Here is a 16,770-nt window from a genome sequence, read left to right as displayed (position 1 = left end):
ACGTACACAAACGCTACCCACACACTTGCATTCGCACCTACACCCACACACACTCGCAAACGAGCTGGGACACGCACACACACACAAGTATGTATGTACAGGCATGCAATCGTTGTTGCTCGACTGCACTTCCGGCCTTTTCAGCTACACCGCCATTGACTGTTCAACCATGCAGCTGCATACAGGCATGCACACACACATTTTCAGGCCCACACACACATACAAGAGCAGTATCGAGTTCGCCGGCATATCCGGGCTTTATGCCAGGCAATGGACTTTTACTCGGACAGTGGAAGAAGTATGCTGAAGTAAAAAAATAAAAAATGAAAACATGATAACTCCGCAGCCAAAGAAATGAACACGGAAATCTTTTTAAAAATGCTACGATAGTTTTGAGTTTCGAAGGCAATAAAGCAAAGGCTAATGCGTACTGTTAGGCGAATTCTTAAGGACTTCGGAGCCTCCAGACACTCATGTTGCAGATACGTGAGCTGCAACAAGTTGCAAAAAGAATGAAGTGTTATGGAGTGAAATCTAGATTCATTTGATTATAATCAAATAAGCTCAGTATCAATTCAGGTTGAAATGGTATTTGATTCTAAGAAGTCCTCTTTTGACTCTACTGACCATTTGATGCCTCCCAAAAGTAGGCTATAGCTATCCCCACTGTGCCTGCCATGCACTGCTGCCTCTGGTTTCCCCCATTTATTCCTTTCTGCTGGGGGGCAGGAGGTCCTGTCAGCTTTTTCAGCTTCAAACCATTGAAAAGTTCTCAGTTGCAACTGCAAATTATGTTGCCTGGTGCTGTTGATTGTTGCCACTGTTGCTGCTGTTGCTGCTGACAGTGCCTGATAATGGCGTACAATGTTTATTTACTTGCTTTAACATTTTTGCTGCTGCTGTTCATTTTACTTTATTTTACCCGGCTACTCGTCTCCATTCCCCCCGCCACCGCCGCCAGCCCCCTGCTGCACATGCAACATGCTGACAATGAGACACATGAGCATTTGGCGCCTGATTGCATGCCACACTCCTGCCCAGTGCTAGTTGCACTCTGCACTGAGAGAAATCAAGGGGAGGTGATGATCAACAATTATATTTAAATTTTTGCAGATTGATGTACCGAACATCATAAATAATAGTTCAGATCCAAGCACAACGTAAATGTTTGTTAGCCTCAGAAGATAAGATTCCTAGTTATGCATTTAATAGTTATTTTTCTGCCAGTGTACTTTTCAGTGAGAAAACTACAATGGGTGTCTTTCGGTGTGTGTGTGTGTGTAAGTGTAAGTGCTGCCATCTCCGTCGTGTGCAATGTTTGTTTGCTTTTTCGACTTTGACTTAACTTATTTGTTGCTCTTCCTGTTGCTGTTACTGTTATTATTGTTGCAGTTCTTGTTGTAGTTGTTGCCACACACACACACTGACGCACACACCCACACATGTGCTCACCAACACACACACACACACAGGACAGGATGCTGCCTCTGCCGCAGTCGACGCTGTAAAGTGTCGTGTTGGATTTGCGTAATTTATGCTCTATTTGCCTTTCGGCTTCATTTCACTTTTTGCCGCTGCTCCTGCCACTTCTGCCCAAGTATTCACAGCAGTCGTAGAGCCCCACCCCTCCTGCTTTCAGCCCCCTTTCAGCTCCACCACCCTCCTGGGTGGTTGTCCTTCGCAGGACACACTAAGCTGCGTGGGCTTTTGGCTTTCAACTAAGCCAACTGTCGACGACAAAACGTGGCCCCTACGGTTGAGGATCGGGAGTTTCGGTGTAGAATCTCAGTTTGTCAAAATAAATATATATATACATATACATACATATATATCAGATGCAAAGTAAACAATAAGCTCATATTTTTCAGCTTTAACAAAACATAGAATGATTTATAGGTTAATTGCAATAAGTTCAGACTTAAGCATTTTTCCAAATAAATTATTATGTTGAAATATAGTTCAATGCACTTAAATCCTGTGTCTCATATCGATATATTTTTAGCTCTTGCTGTAGTAAAAAGTATTTAGATATTTTCGCAATGAAATACATTTTTCTCATCTAAGCTGACACCTGAGTTGCTCACCTGAGCTCTGAAGTTCCTGCAATCTTATCTGGCTTGATCCTGCGGCAGTGCCATCCGCCCGTGTGTAGAGCAGTTAGCAGGACCTCCTCGGAATCCTGGCATCCCGGCATCCTGGCCACCTACCTTTCGGTCCAGGCTTCATTATTTTTATAGCATTGCTCAATATGAGAACTCAATAAATTCTAACTCGCACAGTGCGGCGCATTTTCAACAGGCGATTAGTTTGCGAAGGTGCCGGGACTCTCTGCCGAGTGCCGAGTCCTGGGATTCGAGTCCTTGCTTGCGCAACAGTTGAGTGGGTGGAGTGGGTTGTGCGGCTGAAGTGGATGGAGTGGGCTGGCGGGGAATGGACGGTGGTCTGGAGTGGCTCCTAATAGGTTTTACATAGCACACACGTTGCGAATAAATCTAAATGCAACAGAGCCAGGAAACTTGGTGAAAAATCCTTTGGCAAATAAAATTTACATAGACCAAAAGGCCAGGCGGACTTTTTTCGATTTCTCTTCTTTCGGCTCGGCCCATGTGAATTTATTTGAAAATTTATTGAGTTTTCGTGTTAACCATGCATAATTAAGTTTTTCCAAGTGAAAAACTGGCTGGGCGTTGACTTGGCCCCTCTGTTTTTCCCCGATTCCAGCCCGATTTCCCAGCTCTTCCGGTCGACTTTGAGCCCGTTGTGGGCAGGGCCTTGAAGATAGGCTTTTGGCTTTATTTACGAGCCAAGTGCATGACTTTATCCAGAACCTTCAGGCCCTGTGAAATTGTTGTTTATGCGTTTGCGGGCGGAAAATGGCGATGGGGTGGTGGAAATCAAGTTATCCCCGGCTGTCTTGGCCTGAAATTATTATTCCTGATTGCATTTATTTGCTTTATTTCGTTGCCGGCAAGTTCATCTATAATGCATGCATGTCCTTCCTCCCATCTCTCTCCGATTTTCCCGCCATCCAGCCATCCTGCTGTGCTCCATCCTTCGTCTCTGGTGGCCTTTTTGTTGCTTAAGTGAAATGCATAAAAATCAAATAATTTTCCTGTTTTTCATTCGTCCTCCCACTTCCACGCCGGCTGCTCACTTCTTATTTTATTTCTTTTACATTTTTCTTAAATATAAATACACACTTTGTGCTGTCTTGAAGACGAAGAGGACGTGGCTGGGTGGGCAGGGGGGCAGGGGGGCGCTTTCCCGGAGACGGCATTCGAAATGTTGAAAGTAATTTCCTCGACTATAGTTGATAGTCAGTCCCGCTGCTCTGGCTGCTGTTTTTGCCTCAGTTTCAGCTGCTGTTCCTGCTTCTGCTCTTTGTGTGCGGCAGCCTTAAACTATGCAACACATTTCCTTCAAGTAGCTTACAAGAGGATGCACTGAAACAAAATCTGACCAGTTCTAAGCGAGCAAGGATCTCAAGCTAGCCAGATTACCAAAGGCACTATTTCATAGAGATAGATTATAGATACTAGATAACTGCCATAAAATTGACATTGAAATAGATTGCTGCATACTCTTAGACACCTGTCACATAGTCTCTAAGTCCGAACTATTTCTCACTGTGCAGATGCCCGTGTCCTGTCCCAGAGTTGCAGTCAAGGTAAAAGGGGATGCCATAGGGAGAACGGAGACCCTTCTCCATGCTCCCCATTGGCATGCAAGCCGATTTCAGCAGCAAAAGAGCACACACACTATGCGACCTAATAGAGTCGAAATTGAAGCTTAAGTTGCCTTTTTTAGGGCGATGCAGACGGCAAAAGGGTTCCCGAGCAGTCCGACAAAGGACTCTTCAAGCTCAAAGGTATTCGCCTGGCTGAAGTCCTTCTCAAGAAGGAGACATGGAGTTGGCAGTGCTAGAGGAAATATGCTTTCTGTGCTGCGCCAAATGAATGAATGAAATAAAACATTAGAGCCGCAAAATTAATGGCAGCATTTATGTGCAGCTTGTAAAATAAATCCGAGCCTTATGATAAATAAAGCAGATACCGAGATATCTAAAACTGCTCGCTTCCCACTGGAAAGTAAATTGTTTGCCTTTGGTTACCATTCCGTCCGTCCGACTGGCTTCCATTCTTTTAATGCCTTCAGTCCGATTTTATTTCATTCCGTTTCGATGCGCAGAGTGCTCCATCTTGTGCAATTTGTCAATTTGACAAACTATGACTGATAATTGAGTACTCTGCCAGAAGTATATATGTATATATATATATATAGAGTATATTCTATTCCAAACAGAGGGAGTGAAATAAGGACTCCTTGGCTCCGCCTTTTGTGTCCTGTTCAATTTTGCGATTGGCATTCGCAATTCATTTGCCTTGTTCTGTTTATTCTATTTGGGCATCCGGACAATTCCTCCGACTCGGATGACATTTTCCATTAAGTGACCCTTTTGTGGGCTCATTTAGCCACTTCGTTTTCCCACACCCTCGCTCACTTCTATTTATCGCGCACTGGGATGCAAGCCCGAGTTGTAAACTCTTTACCCAACTAGCTCTTCTTTATTTATTTAATTCCAATCTTCGGCTTGAAGTTGGCATAATTCTGCGTCATTTGGGGCTCGGGCTTGTCACACAGCCAAATCGAAATGTTATTTATATGCCGTACGTGAGCCGCCTGCTAGCACTTCCACTTCCGCTGGTTGTCATGGGGAATGGGGTCCCCCCTTTCAGTACCCTGCAGGAAATAGCGATCGATGTTGGGAGCGCAGCTCCAATCGATGGCCTAATCCTGTGAAGTCTTCGATGGCAAGAGGCGAACAATAGTTAACAAATTAGATGCCTAAAGAGGAACTAAGTTTTAAAATAAGTATTCTAAAATATATTTTACGTCCGCTGCGTATACTCCATCTTTGACTTACACAACTTTGCTGCATACTTGCTGACACACAAAGTTATTGTATTTAAGTATGGAAAGGATCCCTTGCGAAGGATCCTTTACTTTATTGGGCTATTATTGGGTATTGAGTAGTCGGTACTCCTTAGTTGGCATTTTCTGGTTTGCTCTGCATTTGTGTCTCTGGTTTCGGCTTCTGTGTTTCTCTTGATGACGACAAATGCGAGCGGAATGACGACAACGTGCACGGCTTATCGCTGCCATGGTGAAGGGGTGGGGACTTGGTGGCTTTAGGTGGCAAGGGGGGAGGGGTCTTTTGGGGACCAGGAACCGGGAACCACCCGCTGCCCCTCTGTCGTGGCAAATGGCAGTGGGGGGCTGGCGGTGCGGTAAGTCTTTTGTTTGTGATAAGATTTTTACGTGTCTACAAATTGGCCAGCGGCTGCCATGACATCTCGCTCAATTATTGTTTTTCCCCGCTTTAAGTTGCCCGGTCACAAAGGACACGGCGACGGGTTGTCCATTGGACACCCGAAACAAGGGAAAAGCCACTCTTTAATTTCCCTTTTTTGTCTGTCACAGCATTTAATTAAACACATCGGCTGAATGGGCGGAAGGTAGACTCCAGTGGGGCCATCATCATACACTTGACTGCCCTTCAAAGTCACTCCGATTTCTGGAGTGGACCGGGAGCTCCTGAAGCCTGGGATGATGCTGATAAGTACGGAATGGATCCAACTGGTGTCTTCAATTACGGAACTTCCATGGTTTCGCATTCAAGCTTTGCAAAATTATTCACACTCTAGCAAAATCAAAAAGCATACAAATGTCTAAGTCACAATGTAAACAAGAATTTACCCAAGTAGGTAGTTCTGAAAAGAAAACATATTTTATATTGTAATATTTAAAATTATATAGATTTTTTTTCCAATTTACTTAGAAATATTAAATGAGTAAGTGCAAAGTTTAAAGCAAAGTTTAATCTAGACTAGGCTCAAAAATAATACTTTTCTGTCTGTGTTCCATGTAGCCACATGAAAACCCCTCAGCATGTCTGGAAAATCTCTTTTGAAATGTAGCCATATTGCACGGTTGCGATTATGAAGTCAACTGGCTTTTAAAGGATGCCCCCAGTGCCAGAGGCATCCACTTATGGCCGGCACTGTTTCCTTGTTAAGTTCGACTCCTGGCAGCTGAAGATTAGAGGACTCCATCCAGGTGCATCGCCACACTCAGCGAAATAAGACTGGCATTTCGGTTTATGAAAAGAACTTTCTAGTTGTTTAAGTTTCTAGTTGTGTTTACTTAAAATATATGTTTTCTATCAACGTAGATGAAATGACTTCGATTTTCCATTTCCCAAGTAGTAAGTTTTTCCACGTGTGCCACACTGGCTTTTCCAGCTGCATTGTTTCGCTGCGTAGGCCATAAAAAGAGTCGAGTTATTGATGCACAGCCTGGTGGTTCTACGTTCTCTTAGCAGTTGACAGCCACCGCAGTAGCTGCATCACTTTCCACCGATGCACCACCAAAGTTTTCCCGGCGCTTTTCACTTTTCTTCTGTGGTTCTTTGGCGTTCTTTGAGTCGCGCTGCCGCAATGTTTGAACTTTGAGTGCATAATAAATATGCAAACTTTGAGCTGGCTCCAGCATTTTTTAGCGCCTGGCTCCACGGCTAATCAATGCGGCCAAAATCCAAGCAAACGTGGCTGCCACTTGGCTTTTGCCCTCAGCCGGTCACAATGGCAACCGCCGGTGGAGGAGGAGGGGGGGTGCTGGTGTGGAGTGGGTGATGAAGGACACCCAACACCGAGCACCGCCCACATGCCGCCCACTTGTGCTGTTGCCATTTCTATTTCTATTTTCCAGCTTGCACTTCATCGTCAACGGGCCATCAATGGCAACGTGTCGCATTACTCAACATGGCTACGTGACTTAAATGCCATGGCGCCGCTGCCATTTTGCGGTATCCCGTCCCCTTTGCCGTGCCACGCCCCCACCACCGCTCCGACCCGCCCCTTTTGTCAGTCGCCGGGCCAAGATATAAAACCCTCGCCACATTACGTAATGAATGGAAGAGCCGCTCGACAGCTTATGCAAACAACAAAAAGGAATATTATACTTAGAAATCTAAACAACGGGGGTCACATTAAAAGGACTTTTATGGATACTTGTGGATATCTTATAGCTGCAGCTTAGTTCTCCAAAACTTACTCTTGCTTATCTAGTGTATATCATATATCACATATATATTAAATATGTATATATATTAATAATTAAATATAATATATATTAAAGTGGGTGATTATAAAATAATACTACTGAAAAAGCTGCTATCTAAACGAATGCCAATTATTAAAGTCAAGTATATCTTTCGGTATGTGCCGCTCTATTCAAATGCATAACTTTAATATTTTAAATGCTATTCAAATGGCCACAGCTGAGTTCCCACAAACACAGATTCGACGAGGAAATTGTAAAAGAGATGGGCACGTGACGAGGGCAAAGGTGATTTCAAACAAAGAAGCATTGAAATAAAAACTAATTGTAATCAAATTCCAATTAGGACGTGACTTATTGCGATGATATCGTGAAGTATATACACATTTTGGCAATAAAAAATAATATTTAGAATTAAATGAGTATGTGGTATTTATTGAATTGCATTCGTCACTACATCTTAATCATGTGTTACTTTCTTATTACAATTTAAGTTGGCGTTACAAATTATGTACTTTTTGTAAGTTGAATGAGCGGATTAAAAGGAAATACATTTTTGAAGTACCCGTATATAAATATTACAGCTTTTTTGCATAAATTTCAGTTATAATTTTGTCATCTCTGTGCCGATTTCCCCACTCCACTTTGTCTGCACAACTTTCACACAATTTTCATTGCACACTTTTCGGCTTGACACACGCAGCTGTTGCTCAAGTTTGTGGAAAGCGGTGGAAAGTGGTGGAAAGTGGGAAAAGCAGTATGACTATGAGACAGTTTGCTTGGTTTGCTCTATAACTAATCTCGTTTATCACGATTGTCGTGTCACGCTCGCGTCGTTTGACCCACACACCCACAACCTCTGCAGTTGGCTGCCACGTACCAGGATGCTTCTCCTCTGCCCCATTTCCCACTTTCCGGCTCCCGACTGCCAACTTTCCCAGATCCTAACCAAATCTAGCGCGGCGACTGCACTTGTGTTGACCATGTGTGACTTGGCCCAACGGCTTCGTGCCACGTTCATTGTCATTGTCAACATCTTGCGGCCAACGGCGACACGTAGCCACCAGCACCCCACACTTGGGCCACCCACCCACTAGCCCCCTTCCACTTGGCCAGTGCTGCACCCATCCCACTGGCAGACAACCACCCACTCTAACCGCAATTTGCATTGGCTGCTGTCAAACGCAGCCAGGCAACTGCCAATTTATGAATGGGCCAACAAGGCAACCCTTGACCCCTGATTCCGTCGCCTGTGAATGCCGTGCAATATTTTATCCATTTTTTAAGCACAATAAAAATTGAATTAAATATAAATCAAAAACTCTCGCCGGCCACTGCAAACAATAACCGGAGCGGCAGAGTCCCAAAAGGAGAAATTGACGGGATGAAAACAAAAAGTGAAAAGGTCTGGGTGCCATGAGTTTCCTCGATGGGATATAAAAACTAGAAAGCTGCAAAAAATGCACGTGAAATATACCAAAATTTTAAGTTGGAGCTTGCCACAATTTTAAATGTGCTTTTAATAAGTTCTGCTGCTGAAGAAAAACACTTTTACTTTCTGAAAATAATATGTATTAAGTAATATATTATTTTAATTATGAAATACATTACTTTATCCAAGCATGGAGTTTTTTGTTTTTATTGAAACTTGAGAAATTTATTTGCTATTTATTATTTATTATTTTATTTATTTGTTACTGAATGTATTTCAAATAAATACCTCATGTGTGCAACACTGCGTATGCGTAATGTTCCTAAAGTAATACTCGTATAGCTTTCGTGTACTACTATTACAAATTTAAATGTGTTCTTGCGTTAATACTTAAAATAAGGGAGCTGTTACCTTAACTTTTTTATTTTTTAATTTGAATATTAATATTTCAATATGTTACTGGCCTGCCAATTTAACAAATGTTAATGAAAGTATAGTATTCTCGTACTTTATGGTTAGTTAAGTAAAATCGACCTCAGCTGCGGCTATTTTAAAGTGCTGAAAACATTTTCGAAAACTAAAATATTGTGTGCGAGGCAATGGAAATCGGTAGCATGGGTGGAGGCAGCGGGGTTTTCTGGGGTGCCGCCATTAACTGGAGCCGTGGAAAGTTTTCAACTTTTCGCAACCGCAAAAATTGCCACATGGATTCGCACACGGTTGTCTCCGCTCGAGTGTCAGTGTGTGTGTGTGTGTGTGTTGGTTGGTTAGTTGTGCGCCGGTGTGTGTGTCTCTCGGCTGACCATGCCACGCCCTGCGGCTGGGCTGTACGCCTTCCGGTTCGGCGCGACTCTTCAAATTGGCCACAAAAACCAAAAAGTGCCAAAAACGTTTGCAGGCAACAATAACAGCAGCAGCAACGCCAGCTGAATGCAACAAAATTGTTGCCACTCGTTGAACAACCGCCACGCCCCACTGACTCCGTCCCGCCCCCTACCGCCCCTACCGCCCACTTACCGCCCACTTACACACCAAACCCCTGAGCCTGTTTCTTTATTTTGTTTATTTTGTTTATTGAACGAACTCACTGGCGGCAGGCGACAAAAAACTGCGAAAGCAATTGGTTTTTGTCTTTTTTCCCATCCCACCATCTGCCACGCCCCCTCGGTGGATTGACCCGCTGCGAAATAAATATCGCTGGAATATATACATATATAAATACATACAGACACACGCGGTTATTGGGCAGAAATGGGCTTAAAACGTGATTTAATTTAATAACATTTGTGCAGCGTAAAAATATGTTTGCATGTGGACTTGGTCGTGACCTTTTATTTTTTATACAGTAATACATAAATCAAAATCGAAACCCAATAAGAATAAAGGCCTTCTCTATCAACAAATAACAATGGCCATCATTATTACCCTCTTTGAAATATTCGTACCACTTAGTTAGATCGTGAAATAACTATACATATGTATAACTCATAATATTAGTCTGAGTCAAACTTAAGAAAAATTAACGAAAATGTCACCACCGACTATTGTCGTATTCTTAAAAATGTTCATATTATTCGTTTCATTATTTTATTTCATTCTCTGCAAGCAATTGACCTTCTGAACAGTTTGAAAGTTGAACATTGGATTAAATTCCTAAGCATTAAGAACCCGTGGCGTATACGTGATATTTTTATATGCAACATCCTTTTCAGTTTTCCAACTTTTTCGCCAGGCTTTGTGTTTTTGTTTTTGCTTTTGAAGGGGAGGTCAGAAATAATCGAATAATCGATACATCCGCCTCCAGTACACTTTACTTCCCAGTCGCGTGCAGTTGTGTGCGTAATGTGAGTGGGCGTGTGTGTGTGTGAGTAAGCTGGTGTGTGCCTGAGTGGACTGGTGTGTGTGTGTGTGTGAGTGTGTCGGTGAACGCACTTGCACCGGCTGCACTGCAAATGCGTTTCAATGAGCACCAGCAGCCAACGCCATCGACCGGCCATGTCCTGGCTGTGGATCCTGCACTGAGAGAAAAAGATATGACTAAGTTGGTTAAGTTTAAGCCAAATATGCATAAGAACTAATGTTATTTAGAAAAGAAATACAATTAAGGTTCAAAATCATTGAAAACTGTATTGAAAAGTTACAAATATATTATTATTAAATATATTAATATCGAATTTATATGATACTTTCCTTTTATTTTTTTTTATATATTTCGGTTATTATTAAATAATTATTTAAATATTATTTTTATTTAATTATAGATAAAATGTGTGAAATATAAATAAGATAATACTATTTTTATTATTCCTCGAATTAATTTAACTTTTAATTATTGTAAAGAAACCTCCCAAATGGGATAAGATCTGTAAATGCAGCTGAACATACTATGACACTTATTTTGTCTCAGTGTAGCACTGCAACTGAAAAGGGTTTTTTTCACGGGGAGAGTAAATGGGCCGGGAGTCTGTAGCCAAAGCTTTGTATAAAAGTCATATCCATTGCGTGTTTTTGTCGCGTTTTTTCAAGCGTGCTGTAATTTTTTTATGTCCCCTCGTCGAGCTCAGTGAATCTCCAGGCCCCCCTCCCCGAATTGCCCCCCGCCGCCACTGGCTGTGTGTTGTGTGCGGCTAGACGCATAAATATTCTGATTTGGCAAAAATTATATGCCTGTACGTGCAGCGGGAAAACCGATTCAGACAGTGCCCAGCCAGGCTAGGCCAGGCCCAATAATGTTGCGAATTGGTGGAGCTTTGGGCCTTGGGCTTGGAGTCCCAGGACTCGCAGTACTCGCAGGACTCGCAGGACAACTCCAAGCTGTAGCTCTCGCCCGCTGGTTTATGACAGCGCATATTTTACAAATGGGCCAAAAGCCTGTTGCATAAATTTAGCACAACAGAAAGTCGCCGCGGCCAGTCCTTGAAAAAGTGCTCGCCTTTAAGCCGTCCCGCGGAGCAGGCACGATGGGATTCATTTGCATGTTTCACTGGCAGGACGCCCTCTTCCACTGCCCCCACTCCCACAGAGATGGGCAAGTTTAAAAGGGCCCCGGAAGAGCCCAGAGTTTTCCGCGGTTCGCTGGGCGTCCGCGTTGTCGTCTTATCGCTGCCCTCATTGCCGCTGTCCTTCTGAAGTCTTTTCTATTTGGCGAGGGTTAAGGGGTGGCGTAGTTGCGATGAAGGGTGGAGCGAAGTTGGGGGGAGTGGGGCCGTTATCTTTGGTCGAGCCTGCCCCACAATGGGATGATATATGAGGTGGAGTTCGCCGAGAGTCCTTGCTGGCAATTTAAATGTCCCGACTTAATATCGATTATTTCGGGTGTATCAATAAATGTGACAACTTACTTGATTTGTTTGTTTTTAAATGAAGTATCAAAAAGGTCTTTTCAATAATTAATAAATACAATTAAAATGCAATGAGTGGCAACACTGCGTATGCGTAATATTATAATAATACTTTTTATTATATGTCATTTAGTATTTTGGTCTGCTACCGATAAATTTAAATTAAACCTTAAATTTTTTTAAATGAAATTATACATATAGTGCGTAAAATGAGTCTCCTTTCTTTGCTCACTTTAATCGACTTTCAGTTTTGGCGACCCAAAATGAAAATGGACCCAATCCTTAATATTTGATTGTCGCTAGTCCCGCGTCCCAGATTTCGGATTCCAAGTCCAAGCGGCCCCTCGAGAAGGCGTCTCCTGCATTATTAATAATTTTTTAGATCTTCAAAGTTGCGCCAAAGATTTTCTATTTCTATTTCCCTCCGTCCTCGGCCATGTCCCCCTCGTTTTGCTGTGATTTATTTGGCTCGATGATTTATGTTGGTCGAGCGAGTGGCCGTCCCTTTTCCGCCCGCTCCTCCCCCTCCCCCCATTTGCACCAGATCAGAGATGGCCAAAAGCTGCTAACGGCTCACTGCGGGAAATTACACTTTCTTGACCAAAAAAACATTTAAAGTCGGAAAATTAACACAGTCAAATGGATCAGTCCTTAATGTTACTTACCAGAAACTACGACAGATGGCGCCACTGTAAATGTATCAGCTTTTGCAATTTAATTAAATTAAAATATTTAAAATTTATTTTAATGCAACTAGTTGAATTGGAAAAATGTGAAAAGAGCATTAGCTGATTCTGCCAGTGTACTGGCCATTTTAAACTAACTTCCAGACTTTTAATTAGGTTTGTTTATGCATTTTTGATCATCTCATGGGCTGTTTTTCATTTTTGTGTCCTGATCTTTCGTAAGACTCAAATAAATGTGCCTATAAGCTCCGGAGTCACACACAACCACCATACAATGAATCAGTGGAGGAAATGGATGGAGCTGCGTCTCCAATGTGGCAGTCAATGGCGACAGAAACCCCAGGTGAGCTTCATCTGGATCAGTTAGCACTGGTGGATGCAGACGGAGCCACCAATGTAGTTCTCGGACGAGATTTAATGGAAGCGTGCCAGTTGAAACTGGATCCAGATGCTTTGGGAAGGGTTACGTTTAAACTGTTAGATAGTAATAGAGATAGAAAAGCAGAAAGTGAAACAGTCAGTTCTATTGATAGTAAACCAGTTAGTGAAACAGTTAGTGAAACAGTTACTGAAAGAGTTAGTGAAACAGTTAGTAAAACAGTTAGTGAAACAGTTAGTGAAATAGTTAGTGCAACAGTCAGAGAAACAGTTAGTGCAACTACTAAACGATTATCGAAACAGTGATTCCTCTAGGCAGCGTAACAATGGATTCGGCAATTAGTCAAAAATTGTATGCTGCAGTTACGCCCAGTTATGAAGAAACCATTAGAGAAATCTTTAGCATTGATTACAAATCAATTCATAGATTTATCAATTTTTAAAAGAAATTATAAAATGCAATTACTTAAATGTAGAAAAGCCGGCCGAACCTTTAGTCAAATGTAAAATCTAACTATGTTTAGAAACGTCAAAAGCATTTAGCTCGCCATGTAGTATCATAGTTTGCGGTAGATATAAGAATTATATTTACATCTCGGTGTTAATTATAATCTAGCATTAAGCAATAAGATATATGTATATATCTAGAATGTATATCACTCACACATACACATACAGAGCATAAGAAAATGAGAATACGCTACACTTCAATCCAAATATCGAAACTGTACTAGAGTTTACATTAATTTCATATTAATTACAATGCTTACAATATTCCAAGCGCAATTCCAAATAGGATCGAATTCTCCACTAAATAGAAACTGATTGGGTATAAAACTAGCTAATTTCCATGAGCTTTTGTTTGAGCTGAACGAAAGTTGAGTATCGGAAGTGATCAAGTTTTTAAGAGGGTTTTATCGGAAAACCCATAAAATGGGTTTGTTTGCGCGCACTTTCTAGACGATTTTTCTAATGGGTTAAATAACCTTTTATAAGTAATCTCAATGCGATGCCGGGTCGTTGGCTCGCAACAAAAGAGACAAGAGACATGGCCGGCGACGGGGGGAGAGGGACAGCCACTTGCGCGCGTGTCAGCGTCAGTTACAAAGTCTCCGTTCCCGCCCCCGCCCAGCCACTCCCACTGCACACACTCCCTGCCCCATCCCCATCCCCATCCCTTACCTCTCCCGCACCCCGTGACTCCGGTTTAGTTGTGTCTGCGCTTCCGCCATTGTCGCGCTTATCAACAGCATAATTTGTCTTGGCGTGTGGCGCAGTCACTTCTAGCCACACTGAGAGAAAACTGGCAGTGCATTCTGACTATTCCATTGAATTGGTAAAAAAGTAATAAGGAAATTATCCATGTTAACCAAAAGATTGAGAGCTTGTTTAACTTATTCCATATGCCTGTTCTTTAAATTACAGTTTAAATAATAAATAAATAATAATACTATATGTAAATACTTAAACGGTTAGCTTCTACTTCTTAAGTGTTAAATTTACAGCAATTTGTATCTATGCATTTCTCCAAGTGTAGCCAAAACACATCTCCCTTTCGCACAGCTGCGTCTCCGTCGCACTCCCTGTACCGCCATCTCTTTCGCTCTCGTCTTACGCCAAATTGTTGTTTTTCTCACGCTTTCCCGGGTTTCCGCTTCGTCCTGCTGGAATTCTCCCGGCCAAAGTGGAGTTTTCCCCAAGCGCTCCAGCGGCGGCAATGTCATGTGTATGGCTTTCCTCTCGTCTCCGGCTTTTGGCCATGAATTTGAGACATCACCCCGCCTCGCAGCCGCTGGCATCTAGCCCTTGGCCCCCTTTTCCCACGCCACTGTGTCTCCACATTACATACGCAAATTGGCAGCTTGCTGGTTTTTGTTAGTTTCAGTTGGCCAAAGCAATTGCGACTTCTTCGCCGACACTTTTGATGGGTTTATGTGGGATGTACCACGCGTTGCGGCAACTTGTGCACTCGCACTCGACTCCGCATACATTCCCATTTGCGGCACTATGACTACAAGGAGGCGAGTGGCAAGTGGCAAGCAGCAAGTGGCAAGTGGATGCGGCTCCCAGTTATAAGCGTAATCTAAACAAATTGATCGAGTTGACGCGAGTCAAGGAAAACTTGTTACGCAACTGAACCGAGGGAGTTTGCAGTTAGTTTCCAATATTGGGGAAAAGGCCTTGTACCCATCATTAAATTTTCAGTTTATTTTTAAATATTTCTTTAGTTAGCACTCATAAACTTAGATATTAACAAAAACAGATAGCAACATAGATGCCATTTTTACGATCATTAACAGCAGATTTGTAATTACTTTTATTAGCTGGCCCGCTCACAGTCTCTATTCTGACATATATCCCTCTCCCCTTTCCCCATTGTTGCCCTCTCTTTCTTGCTGATAGAGGCCTTCTCTTTCGCTCTGCGGTTAAGTTGACTTTGTTGTTTGCTTACTTAAGCAATGAGTGCCTTGGCTTCCATATATCTCTGCTAATATCTTCTATCTCTGCCACGTAGCACCCATGCTCTTCCCCGCCCACTTATTTTCCACCGCCGCCCCTCATTTTCCAGCCCCCCAAGGCCCCTCGCCGCCGTGGAACGTGTAATTTCCTTTCAAGTTTGGTGTCGGGCTGGCAATTTGGTTGATTGCTTAATCGCATCACGATGCCGTCGTTGCGAAATCAGCTCACTGCCATTTCCCGACGCCACGCCCCCGCCCCCGCCTAACACTTTTCCAACCACCCATCCCCCCTCCCCAACCAACCAACTCCCACAAAACACACACACACACCCACACACAGTCACACCAACCCGAACGCATCTATACAAAAGATGTCGCGTATAATTTAATGACTTTGTATGCCTTGAATTTTAATGACAACAACAGAACAGAACAGGAGTTGCCCCGCCCCTCTCTCGCCAGCCCTTCGCCCATATCCTGGCTGAAAGGATAATGGATCAAGTGGAGGAGGCAGGCAAACAACAAGCGACACCACAAATTGCAACAGACCAAAGAAGGGGCACTGAAAAAAAATTCAGGATTATTATTTGGAGAACTTCAGGTTGAGTGGAAAAAACAAATTAAAGGTCGGCAAAGATAAGAGGGAAAATATTAGAAAATATTTTAAGAAAGCTAAAAATATCTACATAGGAACCATTAGTCCTAGAAAACTTAAACCTGTGACTATGGAAGAAACTTGAGATTAAATTCAAAGAGAAAAAACTATTTTACATAACCTTGTGGAAAAATGAAAACAAAACTTACACCAAGAACTTAAGATGCGAGGGGGAGACAAGCTATAAATAATGATTGGAAAAATATGTAAAGTGGCCATTTGTTTCCCGCAGTGCAGGCAGCAGTAGCAGCGCAACTCGAAGACGAAGGCCAAGATGCAGGACTCGAGCGGAAAGATTGGTGGGGGGGCTCTGCGGCGGTGGGTGGCAGTGGGTCAGTGGCTCCACCAAAAGGAAGAGGGGTGGAAGGGTGTGTGGAGGGGGCAGTTGGACTAGCTGAGCGGCAAACATTGCCATGCATGACACTGGCTCCCGTTGTGTAGACAACGAGATTTGTTTTGTTTGCAGCAGCGATCTGACCAAGTGCTCCCCACCATCCAACCCCATTCACAGATTCCCCTACTACACCCCTCCCCCACCCGCAGATTCCGTTTCGCGAGTGGCAAAGATTTATGGCTTTATTTGTTCATGGCCCCCCTTTCTATGTGTCCCTCTGTGTTAGTGTTATTTTTTATGCGGACATCGCGATGCGACTCAAAATGCGCAATGGGCGGCAAGGGAAAATGACGGCGGAAGGGGGTG

This window comes from Drosophila simulans, chromosome X (genome assembly GCF_016746395.2).
Source record: "Drosophila simulans strain w501 chromosome X, Prin_Dsim_3.1, whole genome shotgun sequence".
Lineage (NCBI taxonomy): Eukaryota > Metazoa > Arthropoda > Insecta > Diptera > Drosophilidae > Drosophila > Drosophila simulans.
Note: the sequence above shows the minus strand (reverse complement) of the source record.